The sequence below is a fragment of the Marmota monax genome, unplaced genomic scaffold, assembly GCF_021218885.2.
Source record: "Marmota monax isolate L192 unplaced genomic scaffold, Marmota_monax_Labrador192_F-V1.1 WCK01_AAM20220418_F8-fsc00460, whole genome shotgun sequence".
Taxonomy (NCBI): Eukaryota; Metazoa; Chordata; class Mammalia; order Rodentia; family Sciuridae; genus Marmota; species Marmota monax.
The window spans coordinates 58,919-81,018 of record NW_026692817.1 but is presented as its reverse complement, the minus strand read 5'-3'; the positions used below and the strand labels follow the sequence as shown (position 1 = coordinate 81,018).

Genomic DNA, 22,100 nt, shown 5'->3' with positions numbered 1-22,100 from the left:
TGTTGTTGTTTAGCTTTTTGAGTTCTTTATATACCCTACAGATTAGTGCTCTATCTGATGTGTGAGGGATACACATTTGTTTCCAAGATGTAGGTTCTCTATGCACCTCACATATTGTTTCTATTGCTGAGAAGAAGCTTTTTAGTTTGAATCCATCCCATTTATTGATTCTTGGTTTTAATTCTTATGCTATAGGAGTCTTATTAAGGAAGTTGGTGCCTAATCCCACATGATGAAGATTAGGGCCTACTTTTTCTTGTATTAGATGCAGAGTCTATGGTTTAATTCCTAGGGCCTTCATCCACTCTGTGTTGAGTTTTGTTCATGGAGAGAGATAGGGGTTTAATTTCATTTTGTTGCATATGGATTTCCAGTTTTCTCAGTACGATTTGTTGAAGAGGCTATCTTTACTCCAATACATGTTTTTGGCTCCTTTGTCTAATATATGGTAATTGTAGGTTCGTGGGTTAGTCTCAATGTCCTCTATTATGTACTGTTAGTCTACTAGTATGTTTTGGTGCCAATACCATGCTGTTTTTGTTACTATTGCTCTGTAGTATAGTTTAATGTCTGGTATACTGATGCCACCTGCTTCACTCTTCCTGCTAAGAATTGCTTTAGCTATTCTGGGTTTCTTATTTTTGCAGATGAATTTTATTATTGCTTTTTCTATTTCTATGAGGAATGCCATAGGGATTCTGATCAGAATTGCCTTAAATCTATATAGTGCTTTTGGTAGTATTGTCTTTTTGATAATATTAATACTGCCTATCCAAGAGCAAGGTATATTTTTTTTTTCATCTTCTGAGACCTGCTTTGATTTCTGTCTTTAGGGTTCTGTAGTTTTCAATGTATAGATGTTTCATCTCTTTCATTCAGTTTTCCCAAGTATTTTTTAAGGATATTGTTTTGTTTGTTTGTTTTTTCTGCTGTTTATTTATTTATTTATTTAAATCTATTTATTTATTTATGTATTTTTGATTGCTTTTAATTTTTAAATACATGGCAACAGAATGCATCACAATTCTTATTACACATATAGAACATAATTTTTCATATCTCTGTATATAAAGTATGTTCACAACAATTCATGTCTTTATTCATGTACTTTGGATAATGATGTCCATCATATTCCACCATCATTGCCAAACCCCTGCCTCCTCCCTTCCCCTCCCACCCGTCTGCCCTATGTAGAGTTCATCTCTTCCTCCCATATTCCCTCTCCCTACCCCACTATGAGTCACTCACATTATATCAGAGAAAACATTCGGCATTTGTTTTTTTGGGATTGGCTAACTTCAATTAGCATTATCTTCTCCAACACCATCCATTTACCTGCAAATGCCATGATTTTATTCTCTTTTATTGCTGAGTAATATTCCATTGTGTATATATGCCACACTTTTTTAATACATTCATCTACTAAAGAGCATCTAGGTTGGCTCCACAGTTTAGCTATTGTGAATTGTGCTGCTATAAATATGAATGTGGCTGTGTCCCTGTAGTATGCTCTTTTTAAGTCCTTTGGGTACACACCAAAGAGATGGATAGCTGAGTTAAATAGTGGTTCCATTCCCAGTTTTCCAAGGAATCTTCATATTGCTTTCCATGTTGGCTGCGCCAATTTGAAGTTCCACCAGCAATGTATGAGTGTGCCATTTTCCCCACATCCTCGCCAACACGTATTGTTGTTTGTCTACATAATAGCTGCCATTCTGAATGGAGGGAGATGGTATCTTAGAGTAGTTTTGATTTGCATTTCTCTAATTGCTAGAGATGATGAACATTTTTTCATATATTTGTTGATTGAATGTATATTCTCTTCTGAAAAGTTTCTGATCATGCTCTTGGTCCATTTATTGATTGGGTTTTTTTTTTTTTGTGCTTAGATTTTTGAGTTCTTTATATACCCTAAAGATTAGTGCTCTATCTGATGTATGAGGGGTAAAAATTTGCTCCCAAGATGTAGGCTCTCTACTTACCTCAAAGAGTGTTTCTTTTGCTGAAAAGAAACTTTTTAGTTTGACTCCATTACATTTATTAATTCTTGGTTTTAAATATTGCACTATAGGAGTCTTATTAAGGAAGTTGGGGCCTAATCTCACATGATGAAGATTAGGGCCTGCTTTTTCTTGTATTAATGCAGAGTCTCTGGTTTAATTCCAAGGTGAGTTTGTGCATGAAGAGAGATAGGGCTGCCTGTTTTTCTATTTCCTGAAATAAATTGAAAAGTATTGGTATTAGTTCTTCTTTAATGATCTTGTAGAACTCGGCTGTGTATCTGTCCTTTCCTTGGCTTTTCTTGGTTGATAGCCTTCTGATAGCATCAGTATTTCATCACTTGATATTGGTCTGTTTAAATTCTGTATATCATCCTGATTCAATCTGTGGAAGTTGTATGACTTAAGAAATTTGCTGTGGGCTTCAATATTTTCTACTTTAATGGAGTGTAAGTTTTCAAAATAATTTATAATTATCCTTTATATTTCTGTAGTGTCTATTGTGATGTTACCTTTTTCATCACTTATGCTGGTAATTTGAGTTCTGTCTTTCTCTTTGTTAGCATAGTTAAGAGTCTATCAGTTTTACTTATTTTTTAAAAAGAACCAACTTTTTGTTCTGTCAATTTTTTCAATGGTTTCTTTGTTTTGATTTTTTATTTCATTGATTTCAGTTCTATTTTAAATATTTCTTGCCAACTACTGTTTATGCTGCTGATTTGTTCTTCTTTTTCTAGGGCTTTGAGATGTAAAGTGAGGTAATTTATTTGTTAACTTTTTCTTCTTTTAAGAAATGATATCCATGCAATGAACTTTGCTCTTAGAACTGCTTTTATAGTGTTACAGAGTTTTTGATATGTTGTGTCTATGTTCTCATTTACCTCTAAGAATTTCTTAATTTCCTCTTTGATGTCTTCTGCAACCCATTGTTTATTCAGTAGAATATTGTTTAGTCTCAAGGTGTTGGAGTAATTTTTATTTTTTATTTTGTCATTGATTTCCAATTTCATTCCATTATGACCTGATAAAATGCATGGTAGTATTTCTACTATTTTGTATTTGTTATGAGTTGCTTTGTGGAATAGTATATGATCTATTTTAGAGAAGGATCCATGTGTTGCTGAGAAGAAACTGTAACTGCTTAATGCAGGTTGAAATATTTTATATATGTCAGTTAAAGTCTAAATGATTGATTGTATTATTGAGTTCTATAATTTCTTTATTCAACTTTTGTTTCAAAGATATATCCATTGGTGAGTGAGGTGTTATAAACTCACCCAAGATGATTGTGTTGTGATCAATTTTACTCTTGAACTTGAGAGGAGTTTGTTTGATGAACATAGCTGCACCATTGTTTGGGGAATATATATTTATGATTGTTATGTCTTGTTGGTGTATGGTTCCCTTGAGCAGTATATAATGTCCATCTTTATCCCTTTTGAATAACTTTGGCTTGAAGTCTTCTTTATTTAATACAAGGATGAAAACCTCTGCTTGCTTCCTTAGTACCTCAGATTTGTATGATTTTTCCCAACCTTTCACATTCAATCTATGTATGTCTTTTCCTATCAGATGAGTTTCCCATAGGCAGCATATTGTTGGATCTTTTTTTAAAAAATCCAATCTGATAGCCTATGTATTTTGATTGGTGAGTTTAAGCCATTAGCATTCAGGGTTACTATTGAGGCATGGTTTGTATTCCCAGCCCTAATTGTCTATTTTTGTTATTTAACATGATTGGTTTTCTTCTTTGATTAGTTTTTCCTTTAGGGAACTACCTCCTTCTGCTGATTTTCATTGTTGTTTTTTGTTTTCTCTTCATAGAATATTTGTCCAAGGATGTTTTGTAGTGCCAGTTTTCTAGCTATAAATTCTTTTATCTTTTGTTTTTAATGGAAGTTTTTTTTATTTCATCTTCAAATCTAAAGCCTAATTTTGCTGAATACAAGATTCTTGGTTGGCACCCATTTTCGTTCACAGCTTCATATATGTTTTTCCAGGATCTTCCAGCTTTTAGAGTCTGTGATGAAAAATCTGCTGTTATCCTAATTGGTTTTTCCCTATATGTCATTTGATTCATTTTCTCATGGCTTTTAAAATTCTCTTTTTATTCTATATGTTGGGCATTTTTATTAAAATGTAACTTGGTGTGGATCTGTTGTGATTTTGTACATCCAGCATCCTGTAGGTTTCTTGAATTTGTATTTACAATTCATTCTACATGATTGAAAAGTTTTCTGATATTATTTCATTGAATATATTGTTTATTCCTTTGGTCTTTTATGCCTTCCTCTATCCCAATGACTCTTAAATTTTATCTTTTTATGCTATTCTGTATTTCTTGAATGTTCTTCTCATGGTTTCTTACCATTATCATGTGTGACCTATTTTCTTTTCAAGATTATGCATTTTGTCTTTTTTGTCTGATGTCCTATATTCCAAGTGGTCTACTCTGTTGGTGATGCTTTCATTTCAGTTTTAATTTGATTTATTGTTTCTTTCATTTCAAGGATTTCTGTTTGGTGTGTTTGTTTGTTTGTTTGTTTTAGAACTTCTATGTTCCCATTGAGGTGCTCTTTTGCTTCCTGTATTTGTTTATGTAGCTCCTTGTTGAAGTGAGCTTTCATTGCCTTTATTTGCTCTCTTATATGTTCCTTCAGTTCACAGAACATTTTAAGCATGTACATCCTAAACATCTTCTCTGTAATTTCTTCTGTTGTGGCTGGCAATGATTCTAATACTGTGGTGTCTTGATTTGTTTGGGGGCACTTTCTTCCCTTGTCTTTTCACGTTGCTCATGTGTCTTCCTTTTCAGCTCTGTGGGTCTTGGATGTTATTGTTTTTACCTTATAGGTTTGTAGTGCTCTTGTAGAGTTCCAAGACCTCTCCTTTGTGGGAAGAACAATGTTAACAGATCCCAGTATAAACAATGTACCACCTTATGAACAATTTGTTGTTATTAAAATGTTTACAGCTTAGCCTCAATGTAGAGAAATGTTGGATTCAATTATTTTCTAAAATATAATCAGTAGTTTTGTAAAATGGTTTACAAAAAGGTTTCTGATGGTGGAAAATGAACAGGTTGGGGTGTAGGATGATATGCTGAGGAGGTAGGATGTGAGGATATAGAGTTAAAATATCTGAGGAAGTGTGAAAGAGAAATCTAATGAAGAGGGTTAATAGCAAGAGAATAGACAAGATGTAATTTAGGGTAGACAAGTACATGGGAAGATAGTAGAGTACATAAAACAAACACACATATGTATTTAGAAAAATATAGGATGTTAAAATAGTAAATTTGGACGTGGAAAGAAAAATGAAAGAAAAAAAGTGAAAAGGGGGCATATACAAAACCTCTATATTATAATGATTTAGATGACTCAGTCTTCAAAATCCTATTTCATGCAAAGTTTTTGGTTTCACATATGTTGGGGTTGTGAGGGCTGGAGGATAGAACACTAGAAGAGAAAGAGAAAAAAAATACTAGTAGTTAGAAACCAAGATTGTTGCTAGTTTTAGAGAACAGTATCTTTTCTGCTTCTCTTCTCATCTAACAGGTGGGGTTGTGTCTTGTAAGCTGGTGTCTTTGCCCTATTTATGGTGGAAGTATCCAGGGAGGGAAGGCTAGTCCTGGTGCAGGACACCTGGAAGCAGGGAGTGGTACCCACCAGTCCCTACAGGGAGAACGTAACTCATGGTTCTCTTTCTGGGACTGCTCGTATGAGTTGAGCACCCAGTAATATCTCCCTATCTTGTCTGGAGATTTCCCAGTTCCTTGTCTCTCTGTTAGGCTCCAAACTTTAGCCCCTCTCCCTTAGCAGTTCTCAATTGAGGAACCTCTTACACTGGGGTTCCCTTGGGTGGTCCCCTGGTCACACTGCATACCTGTCCAAGTGAGAGTTGTTTTGTGTTGGGCAGTTGCTGTGTTGGGTTACCGCTGCTGTGGAGAGGGTGGAGTTGAAAACCTGGTACCTGGCCAGCTGGAGATCCAATCTGGAAGCTGCCCCCACCAAGTATGATGAGAAAGGTGAGTCATTATGCAGGCAGTCTTCTTCCAGCACCAGTGTGTCTGGTGAGATGAGGGGAACTGGGTGATGACGTTGTGCTATGGGTAGGTAGTAGCTGAGTGACTTGAGTAGGAGTGGAGTTAAGTCTGGGAGTTCTGCAGAGGTGCTGATAGATGATTCTGGTAAGATGCTCTCGAGCTCTGCTTGGATACAACTTCAGACTTTGGGTGTTGTGGGCCAGGATTCCAGAGTCCTGATCAATGCTAAGGCTCAGAGCCCTGCATGTGGTCTCAGTGCTGGTGATTTCTGCAGAAAGCAGCTGTATAGGGATCCTCTAACACTTTCCAAGATGCAGTATTCCGATTAGGTGAGATCTGGATCACAGAGAAACACAGAATGCTGCCTCCCTCTGGCCTGCAATCTTCAAGTCCACCACTTGTTTATATTTTATATAGAGACAGAGTCTTGCTGAGTTTTTAGGGCCTTGCTAAATTACTGAGGCTGGCTTTGAACTTGTGATCCTCCTGCCTCTACCTTCTGAGCAGCTGGGATTACAGGCATGTACCACCACACCTGGCATTATGATTTAATTTCACATGACTTTTAACATATATGTAAATCTACTTTTCAGAATTCTCATCCAATTACTGTTTTCAAACTACTCAGACAAATGTCTTTGGTATTTTGATGGGGATTGCATTGATTCTGTGTAACGATAGCAGTAGTATAACCATTTGATAATATTAATTTTGCCCTTCCCTACTCCACAGATCTTCCTTCTATTTTCATGGTATTCTCACTTCCACCACCCCTCACCCTCCTTATTTTGTTCTAACTGTAATCATTGCCTTGGTAGCTGCCATCACCTCCATAGCCACTGCAGCTGCTTTGCTCACTCAGAGTATCCAGACTACTCAGACTGTTGTCTACTGCCATGACAGAAGCCTTTGTCATTCAAAATGACTTAATAAACTGTCCTTAGCTGCTATTTAAGTCATTCAGCAAGAACTAGACCTCCACCAGGAACAACTAGATATTCTGTTTATGTTGCACAGGCTCACTTGATACCCTGAATTTCATAGTATTTGTATCACCCAATATGCTGTATCTGAAAATGTAACCTTACACTTTTCTAATTTTTCTCAGTATTTTAAGGGAACTTGGGATTCTTACTATGTTATGATTATGCATAACCTTACTAAGGCAATTTTCAAAATCAATGAGATAAAGGTGTCTGTATTGACAACCTCTTATTTTTTTCCTGGGATGGACTGAACATTGGAAAAACATGATAGCCAAATTACCTAATCCTTATAATGCTATTACCCTGGCCTTACTGTTTATAATAGCAATGATTTTTTCTTATGTTGTGAGACACTATGCAACCATGTAAAGGCCACAGAATGAAAAACAGCAATCCTGGCAGAAATCCTTGCAGCACAGTGAGATGTGGGGACAAGTGCATGGAATACTGCATACATGGCAGTGGCATAGGTTAAGGGCATGTGAGTGGCAAATGACTCCCCTGTGCTAGGTGTGTGAGTGGCAAACTACTTACCCTGTAGGCACAGCCCTGGGCATGAGGTCACATGTTGTAGTCCCTGTGCTTGCTCCATGGCCCATTCCTTGATTAGTCACTGCTGGAACAGTTGGCCAGAAATTGTATTGGTGGCTTCTTGTAATCTGCTTAGCTACTGCCTGAGTATATATACATGGTAACTGAACAATAAAATCAGACCTGATTTCTGCTTGGTCTCCAGAGGTCTTGATTTAGCAACTCCACAGCCACATTCTCCTCTACCCTGTTCCATGGTCCTACTTGCTGGATGAGACAGAGAGCTCATGCAGATGCCAAAGAAAATTAGGCTCATATTTTCCTAATGGGCTATATAATTATCTGAATCTGAACATAACAATCTAAGATTTATAGATTTATTTGTTTTCTAGTTAGGCTGTTTGAGACCTAATCAGAAATTTTCATTAGAAAGGCTTTTATAAAGGAATATTTATAATATCATAGTTAATCAATATGCTGCAGGGTGTTCTTTGGGAACCCCAAAATTGACCAATCAGAAGTTTGAATTTTCATAACTATACCTCTTAACTTTGCAAGTTAGTAGTTTGAACTATACTTATACAGGATATATAATTTATTTTATAAAAGGCCAATGGATTATATTAGTTCTCTCTACTTTGTGTATCTTACAATTAAAACATCTTAAAGTGTGTGGCCTTGAGTTAGATTTTAAAATGAATTAGATTTTTCTAGAGAGAAATATTTATAAAGCAGAACAATACCTCCAATAGAGAGATCACAGAAGACTTTTCTTAATTTGATTGTTGATTGTACCTTCAGTAATTGATTGCTTCTTAGAAAAGTAATGAATATTAATGATAGACGTATCTAATAGCTCCTATTTCATATTATAATTATTCTTACTGTATCCCAAACTCTAATTACTCTATGTATTTTTTTTAGTTTATGTATCTATTATATCTGTTGTGTAACTATTATGTATCTATGCATATAGAAATCATTTTATTTTCAAATTGCTTTGTTTTTTGCAGTTTGCTCATTGATGGCATATGCATTTCATTTTTAGGTAGTTCAGTATATATCTCAACCCTATTTTGCTATATGACTCTAATGTCTATTTTATGTTTGTATTTGGGATGTTCATGATATGCATTTGTCTCCTATTCTATGTAACAAAACAGTTTATTATTACATTATTTTATATGTGTATATTGTTTCTTTGTATATAATTCCAGTAATGAAATGCTCAAGTTTTTGTTCATTATTTTTTTTTTATTGATTACAGTATAGGGCTTTTATTCCCACAGGAATAAAATAGAAATTATTGAGAAAGATAACTCACAATTGGGAACAATGAAAGGAATCAATTTTAGCAACCCTGCATATTTTATCTTACTGGGATTTTCTGACCAACCCCAACTGGAGATGGTTCTTCTTCTTGTCACCTCTGTTATCTACATTTTGACACTGCTGGGGAACACAGCAATAATACTTGTTTCACACTTGCACCTCAAACTCCACACACCCATGTATTTCTTTCTCTCCAATCTCTCCTTCCTGAACCTCTGTTTTATGACCAGTATTGTACCACAAATGCTTTGGAATCTCAAAAGCCCTGAGAAGACCATCAGTTACACATTGCTCTGGGATTGGGTTCCCCAGAGTGTGTCCTCCTGACTGTTATGGCCTATGACCATTTCAATGCTATCTGTAGATCTCTCAGTTATGATGTTATCATGTACCCAAAGCTTCTCCAGTAACTAGTAGTTGTGTCTTGGACAAGTGCTTTTGTGGAGTCCACAGTTCAGACCACCTTTTTTTCCAACAGCTTCTCTGCAGCCACCACAGGGTGGATGATTTTATGTGCGAGGAGCCTGCACTGATTAAAATTGCTTGTTTGGAAACAACCTTCTTGAAATATGAGCTCTCCATAGCTACTGTCCTCTATGTGCTCACACCTTTGGGGCTTATCCTATGGCTGCATTGTTAGGAATATGTGGAGGATAAAATCCACTGAAGGGGACTGGGATCTGGCTCAAGTGGTAGCGCGCTTGCCTGGCATGCGCGGGGCACTGGGTTCGAGCCCCAGCACCACATAAAATAAAGATGTTGTGTCCACCAAAAACTGAAAAATAAATATTAAAAAACTCTCTCTCTCTCTCTCTCTCTCTCTCTCTCTCTCCTCTCTCTCTCTAAAAAAATCTTAAAAAGGAAACAAACTAAAATTTTATCTCTAAAGTTGCTTCTATCAAATTATGTGATTTTAAAATACTAGAAAACTGGTAATGCCTGGATTTATGCTTATGAATAAACGCATATTTAAGAGAACATTACATTCTGAAAGAGTTCAAATTTAAGATGAGTCTAAAGTTTTTAAAAAAATATGTACATTTTGTTATTTTCTTAAGGCAATAGGAAAAACGTATGCTTCCATTAGAGCTAAGCATTTGTTTAAACTATTGAATTAGTTACTTTAGTAACTAAAACTAAAAACATACCAGTCTGAGACAAATTATCATTTTGTGTTAAGAAGCATTAGGAATATGCAGAATGTGGGACTCTATATAGCATATTATTCAGGCTTTCTGAGTAGAATTCTTTATTGGCTATGCATATCCAAGCATTTAGGTCCAGAATTTAAAGCATTAAGATATTATTCCCCCACATCCCAGACACAATTTTACTGAATAAAACAAAAAAACTGATCCATAATTATTCCTAAAAGTAAATGATTCAAGAAGATGCTACCATGAGAGCAGAAAATTTGGGAGCACAAAGGATAACATCATAAAAAATAGTAAGTGAAGAGTCATGGAGGATTGTACTATGATCCAATCTCTTTTTATTTATTAAGCAGAGCAATTTAAAGTGAGCTGAACAAGATAAGATTTGCCTTCTCATGATTTTTTTTGAAAAAAAAATGCCAGCACCTTGTCTTTAAAGGAATTGGTTATACTTTTCCCTTATTTTTATAAAAATATCTCATGGTTATCTGTCTCAACAAATGAGTGTACATCTGAGTTTTTGTACATGTGTTTTTTTATATGTATATATGACCCATTTCTTCATCATTTTTAAGAGGCAAAAGATTTTATGTAAGCACTCCTATGTATGTTATTAAAGAAAATGTATCCTTATTTAGTTTACTTCTATATTGACACCTGAGTCTAACCCCATATCACTCAGATCACTTAATTAAATGTAAAAAACATCATCATCATTCACCTTGTCTGTGAGACAAAAAAAGACACAAAATGCATTCTAGTTATTTTCCTAACCATATTCTTCACTGTTATCCACCATTTTTTTTGTATTGCAATTTCTATTACTATGAAAAATGATTACTAACAATCTATTCAATGATAGCTTAAAATTATTCTCAGCATGCACCTGTTACTCCCCTCCCACTTAAATAGCCACTGTTGTGGTTTGGATATGAGGAGTTTTCCAAAAACTCCTGTGGTAATGCAGGAACATTTAGAGGTGAAATGATTAGATTATTAGAAACATAGCCTAATCTATTTTATGAATGAATCACTGAATGATCCACTGTACTGGGTGGTAACTATAGGTACATGGGTATGGCTGGAAGTGGGTCACTGTTGATGTGCTCTTGAGGATTATATCTTGTCCCCCTGGCCTTCTCTCTCTCTCTCTCTCTCTCTCTCTCTCTCCCAGACACCATGAAGTAGCAAGTTTCCTCCACCATGCCCTTCTTCCATGATGTTCCACATCACCTCAAGCCTAGAACCATGGAGTTGGTGTGGTGAGCCGTTCTAATTAGACCGTGGCCGCCATTAGAAGATGGCGCCGGCTTCCACTGTGGCCTGTGATAAACAACTCCTTATATGGAGAATTGGCTCGCAATCCCTTCCCACCCTATGAGAGAGATGCATGTGGCAGCTTGGGATTGGTATGCGGGAGGCTTTATTAGGCTGTGCTTGGGCGCTCGGCGGGGGGTCACTAGAAGATGATACATGAAACAAGGCCTGAATAAACTGCTGAAAGAAGAATCCTGTGTCGTGTTTTACCTTGCCGGCGAGGGGTCGCGACAATTGGTGGCCCGGACGGGGAATTATATTCCTCGAACCCAGGATCCAGAACTTTCAGTAGTCAGGGTGGTGCACCGGAAAGTTCCCAGGTAAAGTGGGAATCCGCAAGCAAATAGCGGGGCGCTCTCTCTGTAAATAGAGAGAGAGCGGGAAAAAGGAACGCTCCCCTGTAAAAGGAAGAGAGCGGGGAATTCATAGAACGGAACGCTCCCCTGTAAAAGGAAGAGAGCGGGGACTTTTGTACTTTCACTTTCTTTATAGCTCTAAAAACATTATGGGCGCTACCTCTTCAAGCCCAATTTTGTTGGCCCTAGATGGGTTGTTACATTCAAAAGGACTTAAGATAAAGCAGAGTACTTTGCAGATGTTTTTAAGAGAAGCTGATATAGCGGCTCCTTGGTTTGCTTTTTCAGGGAGTCTTACGATTCCTAGCTGGGACAAATTAGGGAAAGATCTAGATTTCGCTCATGAGCAAGGCACCTTAGAGGGTGGCGTTATACCACTTTGGAAGTTAGTTAGAGGATGTATAACAGATGGTAAATGCCAGGAAGCTGTGAGTGAGGGTCAAGCTATTCTTGAGCAACTGCATGAGGAAAAATCTGAAGGATCATGTAGTGAAGTGGCAGAGAGTATTAAAAGTAACAGTAGTGAGAAGGCAAAAGAGCCTGAAGATAAAAATAGGAGAAGGCTCTACCCAGACTTGACCGAATTAAAAACGCCTGAGAACACAAGCGACTCAGAGAGTTCTGAGGACCTTGATATATTGTTACAACAACTACATAAGATAAAAATGAAAAAGAAGAAAAAGGAGACACAGGGCACGCAGGCCTACTGTAAGAAGGGGAAGGGAGTTAACATCGGTCAACAAAACTCTGAGGAGGAGGAGGTAGAATATCTAGAAGAAGATATGGTGCCGATTGCCCCACCTCCGTATGTGGGGGGGAGCCAAGGTTCCGGGAGATCTTTTCATGCACAAGTTTGGAGGACAGTTAATTCAGATATGGGACTTGCATACCCTGTATTTCAGGACAATAACAGGGGAAGATATCATGAGCCTTTAGACTTTAAGATAATTAAAACCTTGGCAGAATCTGTCCGCACTTATGGCATAGATGCCACTTTCACTCTCACTCAGGTGGAGGGACTTACTAGATTTTGCAGGACTCCCTCAGATTGGGCTAGTCTAGTCCACGCTTGTGTTTCCCCAGGGAAATATTAGGAGTCCAAAGTTGGCTGTTTAATGTTTCTGGCAGTACCCAAGACTCGGAGCGAGGTAGGAGACTTAAAATTACTTCACACAATTCACAATTGTTTAATGCTACATTACCCTCCGCAGCAGTCCGTCTCCAATCTCCGTTCCTGTTTCTTTTGGCTAATGATACATCACAGGGGATGCTTAATTGTTCTAATATTACCTGTTATTTGTCTGAGTGTTGGAATGGCTCCTGGACTACGGCAGTGATTATGAAAATTCCAACTTTTGTCTCGATCCCGGTTACTGCAGATCCAGAATCTTTTCCTATTGTTGAATTGATTAGAGCCCGTAGAGATTTTGGAATTACGGCAGCTATAGTGACAGCTGTGGCGGTATCTGCTGCTGCAGCAGTTACAGCTGGAGTAGCCATGGCCAGCCAGGTTCAAACTGCTGCCACTATTAATCAGGTTATTCAACAAACATCCACCATACTTGAATCTCAAAGTAAAATTAATCAACACATTTTATCTGGGATTCTAGCTTCTAATCAAAGGATAGATCTGCTTCAAGCTCAAGTTGAGGAATTGTCTGACCTAGTACATTTGGGTTTTATTGATCAACGTGCACATTTATGTATAACCTCTGTCAGATTTAATGATTCCAGGAATGCCTCCCGCATCATCGGGGAATATCTATCCGGAACCTGGTCCATGGAAGCAGAAAACTTGATCCAGTCTCAACTAACTCAGATTTCTGTTCTGAATAGCACCCGTGTCGAACCAGTGACTTTGGGTCTGAAATATCCACAGATCCCAAACCCGGAATGAACCACACGAGACACTGGCTGCAAAAAGCAGGAGGCGTTTATTCTCACACAGGCGCCTGCGGGTGCACAGCAAAACCTCAGCCGGAGCTTCGGTGAACTGGCACACCGGGCTTTGGGGTATAGATCTTTTATAGGGGACAGGTGGGTTAGGTCTTAGCTTAGCACAGCAACAGCCTTCCTATTGGTCCCTCTGAATTCAGCAGTTGAGTCACCTAGGGGGGTAAACTTGTTTTCCCACTTTAGTTCTCAGAAAAACCATAAAATTGCATCCTGTCCTTTTAGTTCCTGTTTTTACCCTGTTTGCTCAAGTTTGGCCCTTCCGGGGTTATCTATATGGAACATCTTGCAGCTTCAGGGCACAGGGGTTAGTTTTCCTAATGTTTGGCCTGGGGCCTTGGGGTCCTTCAGGTCAATTCACCAGTTGGCTATCCTCTGCCTTTTCCTTTTTTAATGAATGGGTGGGAGTGGGCATTTTTGGTGCAATGTGTTGCTTCGGTGTTGTACTTTGTTTGTGGCTTCTCTGTCGCCTTAAAACTCGCCACGTGCAAGAGAAGGCTATGATCGTACAGGCTCTTGCGGCCTTAGAAAATGGCATTTCTCCACAAATCTGGCTTCCACATCTTAAACAGTGATTTCTGGGCATGGCCATTGCACCCCAAGTTATTTTCACATTGCACTGGGATTGGCATGCCCTCTTCTTTATGCTCTCCCAGTGCTGGATAGCCCTTGCACTCTGCAGGTCTTGTTACCATTGCACGCAGATGGGTTTCAGGACTGGTACTTCTTCTCTGCTATAGAATCTATACCTTCCTCTAGGGCTTGGGGATTGTGTTGCCAACTTAAATTTTGTCATTACTACCAGGCTACCTGTGTTATCCTATTTCTCACCGTCGTCACGATGCAGGATGCGAGGCAAGGCACTGCACTTGAGTGATCCCTCAACAGACCTCAAGGAAAGCATGTCCTATTGCATGCGGGTTTGACGTCCACGCCCCGCCCTACGAATAAAGGTGTCGGCTGATATGGGACCAGGTCTAGGGAAGGGCCCTCCTTAGGACTGAACCATACATTGCAGCCACTTCTGCACAGTGGGATAGGACCTCTACTTTCGCCTGCATTGTTTTATAAAACAGAAGGGGGAACTGTGGTGAGCCGTTCTAATTAGACCATGGCCTCCATTAGAAGATGGCGCCAGCTTCCACTGTGGCCTGTGATAAACAACTCCTTATATGGAGAATTGGCATGCAATCCCTTCCCACCCTATGAGAGAGATCCATGTGGCAGCTTGGGATTGGTATGCGGGAGGCTTTATTAGGCTGTGTTTGGGCGCTCGGCGGGGGGTCACTACAAGATGATACATGAAACAAGGCCTGAATAAACTGCTGAAAGAAGAATCCTGTGTTGTGTTTTCCCTTGCCGGCGAGGGGTCACGACAAGTTGGCTGACTGTGGACTGAATTTCTGAAGCCATAAGCTCAAAATAAACTTTTCCTCCTCTAAGTTGTTATTATCAGGTTTGAGTGGTATGTTAGTCAGATTTTTGTCACTGCAACTACATGGAAGCTTTTCTTAAGTAGACTGTCTTTAATACTAACTTTTGACAATTAGGGGGAAGAGACAGTTCATGAAAAAAAAGAGGAGGTGTCAAATAGTTAATGTGATCAAAAAATGACACAAAAATGCCTTTGTATTAAAAGACATTCCTAAATGTCTTTTAATAATTATATCTTTTCTTATTTGTGTAATTTCACTGGTTAAAAATCTTACCTAAGATGTTATCTCTAATGTTGTAGATAAATAGTAATAATGATACTTCTCTGGATTGAATTTCTATTTTTCTCTTTTACCTTTGAAAGACAGAAGAAAACAATGAAACCTCTGAGGGAGGTTTTATTTTGCTTGGATTCTCAGACCAGCCCCAGTTGGAAATCATCCTTTTCGTGGTACTTTTGATATCCTGTCTTCTGACCCTTGTGGGCAACACAGCCATCATTGTGGTCTCCCACCTGGATTCCAAACTCCACACACCTATGTACTTCTTCCTCACTAATCTCTCCTTTCTTGACCTTGCCTTCACCACCAGCATTATGCCCCAGCTGTTGTGGAACCTGAGGGGAACAGCCAAGACCATAACATCCACGTGTCCCTCTCCTTAGGTTCCACTGAGTGTGTTCTCCTTACTATCATGGCATTTGACCGCTATGTGGCTGTCTGCAGACCTCTCAACTACACGACTGTCATGCACCCATCATGAACCTGGCAGGAATAGCCTGACTAAGTGGAGTGGGAAACACTCTGATCCAAAGCACCATCACCCTGCGGCTTCCTTGATGTGGGCACCGTCGCCTCCACCACTTCTTGTGTGAAGTGACTGCCATGATCAAGTTGGCATGTGTTGACATCCATGCAAACCAAGTCCAGCTTTTTGTAGCTACATTAGTTCTCCTCCTCCTTCCCATGGCATCGATATCTGTCTCCTGTGGATTCATTGCACATTCTGTGATAAAAATTAAGTCATCCCAAGCTTGGTGCAAGGCTCTAGGGACCTGTGACTCTCACCTACTTACTAGTGGTGTCCCTTTATTTTGGGACCAGCTCAGTCATATACATCCAACCACAGAGATCCTTTGGCCACAGCCAGGGCATGTTCCTCACACTCTTTTATACTGTTGTGACTCCCACCCTCAACCCCCTCATATACACCTTGAGGAACAAGGATGTGAAAGGAGCCCTGAGGAGACTGCTAAGGAGAGAGCTGTCGTGACCCCTTGCCCGCAAGGAAGACGCAACTCAGGAATCTTCTTTCAGCAGTTTATTCAGGCCCTTGATATTTCTTCTTCTCTCTCTCGGATGCCCCTCCCAGCCTTAATAAAGCATCCCAAGCCCCAATGCAAAGCTGCCGCGTGGAGCTTTCTCACAGGGTGATGTACAGGGTGGTGAAAAATCATGTGCCAACTCTCCCAGATAAGGAGTTGTTTGTCACAGACCACAGCGGAGCCAGCGTCATCTTGTAATGGCAACCATAGTCTACAGAAACGGCAGAAGCGGCTCACCACAGAGAGCAACATTTCTAATGGACGTTTTGTGCTCAAAACTTATTGAAGAGACATAATATTAAATAACCATTCCCTAATGTGCAGTGCATGTGTGGCTGCATTTACTAAATACAGTGTGGCCCACATTGTCTCAAAAAAGAACATTTAGATTCAACTTCTGTAGCACATGAAAACTCACATATGTGTCACAAATATTTTCACAAACTCTCTCATTAAATATATTTAAAAGGTTACTATGAACATAAATTACTAACAATCCATTCAATGATACAGTATAGAGAAAGAGTGGTAAACTGTCCCCCCACAAAATACATATTTGCTTGCAAACATGATTAGGGAATTAAAATAATATTTAATGTTTGAAAAGTTGAAAAGTATATATTAGTATGAAGAAATTATTGTAGTATTTCCTTTTAAGAAGAATCCTCTTATAACATTATTGCAAACATTTTGTTCATATTATTTCAGTTCTTTCAAGGAAAAAAAATAACAAAACCAAACTTCTAAAAGTAGGGATTTTTTGGCATAAAGCACCAGATCTATGAATATCCTTAAACTTCTACTGAGAATGCATTATTATTTAACAAGTAATATTTAAAATAATTGTTATAAATAATTACTAAATAATTTAATGAAATACTAAACATTAATGTAATGTAGTTTCGGCTTGATTCAGGCTCTTCTTGGCAAAAGTTTGCATTCAATTCTATTTAACAGTCACTTGCTTTTCCCAGTGTCTTTGTGGTTTTTGAATATGTGGACTGTGGAGCCACACTGCCTTGTTTTAAAGCTTTGTTTTACACTCTTGCCATTCATGATTCTCTATGTTCTTTACCTATTTTCCTCAGTTCAATCAGCTCTTACATACCCAGTACGGATTAAATAAATTAACTCATGCAAAATGTCTGAAAGTGATTCATGGCACTGGTAATTGTTGAGTGAGTCTTAACAATTTTAAAAAATACTCTTCAAAAACATAATTGTGTTCAGCTATCTCCATAGTCTTCACACACAACTTCCATATTTCTCAACATGTGCTTCATTAGTTGTGTTCGTTTTTTTGTACTTTATATTGCATGGTATTTAATTTGTTGTTTACTAGAAACACTAAAGCCAATCAAAATCTTTCTTTACACTTTTTTGTATCAGCACCAATTTGCGCTTCAGTGCCAATTTTGACTTTGGAATCTGTGCTCTAAAAAATATTGTTGACATTTTGAGTCACAGTGCTTGGGTTCAAAGCCCAGTCCTATGAATCTAATTAACTAGGATAGTGTTTAAGTACATACCTCTACTATGCCAATTCACAGTTTCCTCCACTGTATAAGAGTGGTAACGATAGTTCCTAATTTACTTGATTTCTCTTACCCTTGCAGACATAGGAAACTGTTCTCCAAGCTATCTCTAGTGTTATCTTAATCCATTTCATCCATCACATTCACATTGGCACTGCCCAAGATAAGATCCTCTATCTTGCCCCTAATAAAGATTGAAAATATATAGCTCTGGGCAAGAATGGGTGTTAGTGCGTCTTTGGTTTGGAGGGAAAACTATAATTTAATGATTGTGAATGCCCTTAGATGTGCAGTATATTTTCTGCCTTACAGCCTTTCATACCTGGCCCATGGACTCCTTGTGGGTCTATTTCTAACTTCCAAGGCACTTAAAATGTTGGTATTTGTGACTGTATTTTTAAATTTCCAAACTATTCTCTTGATGACATATTTTTTTCAATGAACACTTTGATTGTTCTAGAAAAATTAAACTCTATTTATGGCTATGGTATTCTAATATTAAATTCCTCTTAAATCATTACACAATGAATTCTAAAGTAGCACAATATCTCAGGTTTTCCACCATCTTGATTGAATTTGTCTTTTATCTCCTCATTATGCTCTCATTTATCCTATTATTTAAGCAGCAATTTCTGAACATTTTTATTAACCTTAGCACTTTATACCATGACAACTTCTCAAAGCCAAAATTAAATCTCACCTATTCCACAAAGATGTCCTCATTCAATAATAACTTCTTTCTCCTCTGACTTGCCATGCCATGTAGTATTAATTCATAAATCTATGAGAAAAGAGAATCATTCTATTTAAACTCAAATTTAAATACTTTGTTATAGTTAGGGGGAAAGAATATAATCAGAAATCATAGGGGATATGCTTGGAAGAGTGAAATGAACCAAATTGCTTAGGGATTTGTATGTTATGTGAAGGAGGCTGGAAATTACTACAAGTTCTAGAAGAATATCTTGTTTTGCATGAGGTCTTGGGCACCAGAGTCATACCAACCTAGTTCTAACTCCTGAAGTGAGTTCCTTAATTTCCATATCTATAGAGTGGAGTAACAGTGCCAATTTCATGATCCCAGTGTGAGGAGTAAGTGAGGACAACACCTATAACAGGCCTGACAAGTGTCTGGCATGTAGCAAAGCTCAACACTTATTGGTCTATTACTGGTGATTTTCCTCAAGGAGCACTATTAAATCAGAAGAAACATTATTCTTTTATGTCTATTGCCCATACCAGGGGCATGGCTCTTTCCATGCTCCTGGAGAGCAGCTTTAGAATGACACTGATTTTTCTGGTCATTTTCAGATGGTAGGAGAGGTGACTTTTCCAGTAAAGTATCCTCATTGTCACCTGTTTTCAGGCCACAAATATAAGATAGAAAGTAAATAGAAAAGAATTTATAACTGATAAAATCAATAAGGCAAAAAGTACAATTTTGAAAAAAATTAATAAAATTGGTAAATTGCAGGCAAGATGATTCAAGGAAAAAAAGAAAGAAAGCCCAAGGAATCATTATCAGTAGGAAAAGTAATGTAGCCACTATTATTATAAATTCTAAATAGAATAAAAATAAGAGTCAAGAAAAGCTATCTGGGGCTTGGGAAAGAAAACTCTGGCCTCACCCTTACTCTACCTGAGTTCTGCCTCACATCATAATAGCAGCAAAAGCTCCCAGGAGAACCAGGCCAGCAACCATTACCACAAAGGGGATAGAGATCTGGGGAGACCTCTCTGGGAAAGGAAGGGAGGATAAGTGACCCTGGCTCTCAATTTTCAGTCCTGACCCTGCTGAGGGTCTCCAGAATGTCTCCTGCTCTCCTGATCACAGGTCTTGAGCCCTCATCCCCTCCTTACACCATCTCAGGGTAAGTGGTTCAGGAAAACCTTCATGATGCTCATGGCACGTGTGTACCTCTGCTCCTCTCCAGCAGGCACTACCACAGCTGCCCATTTCTGGAAGTTTCTATTCCCTGCAGGCCTGGACTCCACAAGCTCCATTTCCTGGGTCTGGTCCTCCCTAAGCTGTGCCAAGTCAGGGTGATCTCTGCTGGGTAGAATCCTAGAGTTCAGCACCTCAGAGTGACCTCATGGTCAGAGATGGGGTGGTGGGTGACATATGCCAATGGGGAATCTGCTGAGAAGATTCAGCTAATTCGGACATTTTGCATTACTTCCCATCAGCCACTGAAGAAAGGACAGGAAAATAGGTGTGGGGTGGGAGCACAAAACCCATACACTAACCAGGATCTGCAGAAATATTCCTATTTTTTGTTATGTTCTGAATCAGGGTGAGACAGCCCAGAGGAAGAGGCTCCAAGCCTCTGAGAAAGATTGTGACCTGAATGGAGGCTGACAGCTAAGGGAACGAATTCCAAAGTCATTGGGTTGGGATAAAGAACAAAGCCAAAAGTCGCTGTGGGATGCCCAAGGTTGCTGCCAGAGTCAAAGGAAACTGATCACTTATTTTAAGGATCATTTTCCTTCCAGCCCTAGGACCCCTTAGTTGTAATTAAGAGAAAGATAGTTCTTAGAATCACTCTCTGGTACAGCTTCTGGAAACCAAGTTGCACTCATACCCTTTTGGATCAGAGGGAGGATGGTATTCTCATGTGGATTCCATTATTCTCCCTCCTTATTGGCGCATGGGGGAATGTACAGGAGATCTGGAATTTGCATTGTAGCCAATGATACCTGCGCACTGCAGAGTCCCCTTCCTGTTCCCCAGGTGCTTGCGGAGTGTCTTTAAGCACTTCCCTTCCAGGTAGACCCTGTTTGCCTCCGCCACACCTTCAGCCTCCCACTTGCGCTGGGTGATCTGAGCTGCAGCGTCAGCGATGGTCCAAGAGTCCAAGTCTTCCTCCAGGGCAATGTAATCCGCGCCATTGTAGGCTTAAGCCAGAACCCACAGAGGCGGTGTTAGTCTGTTTCCACCTCGCAGCCATACTTTGGATGGTGTGAAACCCTGATCTTCTCCCAGGATTAGGTCCCCCCACCTACTCCGGCTCTCCCTTCAGCCAACTGGTGTCAGATCTTTTCGTTCCTGAAACAGAAAACGAAACCTGAGCCCCATGCTTTTCTTAGGTTAAAAATGAAAAGGAAAGAAGTGGGTCACATTAGATTGGGTAGAGAGAAGTGATGGGAGGGGAGGGGCGAGGAAGTGGGGGGAATGGAAGGACAGCAGAATAAAACAGACATTATTATTGCTGTGGGTATATATGTGACTGCATGACCAATGTAATTCTGCAACCTGTATACTCAGAAAAATGCGAAATTATATCCCACCTGATTCAAATGTATGACATATCAAGATCATTGTACTGCCATGTGTAGCTAATTAAAACAAAACAAAACAAAACAAAACAAAAATGAGCAGGTCTCCCACTATCACTGTCAATATTTGACCTGGAGATTCCGGAGGCTCTGGCACCGACATTGAGGAGGAAGGGTTGTTACCTGCAACCGGCCTGGGTCACTCACCGTCCTCGCTGTGGTTGTAGAAGCAGTGCGCAATTTGCAGGTTGTATTGGTAAATCTGCTCCAGCTCTTTGGCTTACCGCATCTCCCGGTCCCAGTACTCCAGCCCTTCCTGTTTCGTGCACTGCGTCTTTAGCTCCATCTTTAGACTTGCGGCGAACTCATCCCCATCTTGAGTTTCAGGCAGAGGGAACTGACCCAGTGTGTCCTCTACGTAGCCCATTTCGACAGTGTGAGGCTTCCCGCGGAGAGGTACCTTGGGTCCCAGGTTGAGAAAGCCTGGAGTGGAGTGGCCTGGCTCTAGGGCTTGTGAGACAGAAAGGGACGGGCGAGAAAAGAGAGTGGGTGAGGGAAGGGGGCACGACTCGGGAAGTAGGGACTGGGGAGGGGTCTGGGTCAGTGGTGAAGGAGACAAGGCTTCCCAGGGTCCTGTGTCCCAGCCGAGGCCATTTTCCTCCTGATCTCGCGCTCACCCGCCCAGGTCTAAGTCAGGGTCAGGGCTCTCAACAGCGCCTGGCCCTGACCCTTCGTGTTTGAGTAGGGTGAGTCCGGTCGGTCCCTTTGTATTTCATAACCAGGAACTGCAGCGACGCTGATTGGCTTCTCTAGGAATCCTACACCCAGTAGACGTACTGGGTCCCTGTCTTGAGGAA

General features: G+C 39.5%; 2 pseudogenes; one reads left to right on the top strand and one right to left on the bottom strand.

Moving 5' to 3' along the window:
* The first annotated feature begins 6,015 nt into the window (after nucleotides 1-6,015).
* Nucleotides 6,016-16,380, top strand: LOC124095316 (olfactory receptor 2G3-like; annotated as a pseudogene).
* A 3,415-nt stretch (nucleotides 16,381-19,795) lies between these two features.
* Nucleotides 19,796-21,670, bottom strand: LOC124095315 (popy Class I histocompatibility antigen, A-1 alpha chain-like; annotated as a pseudogene).
* Between the last annotated feature and the right edge of the window lie 430 nt (nucleotides 21,671-22,100).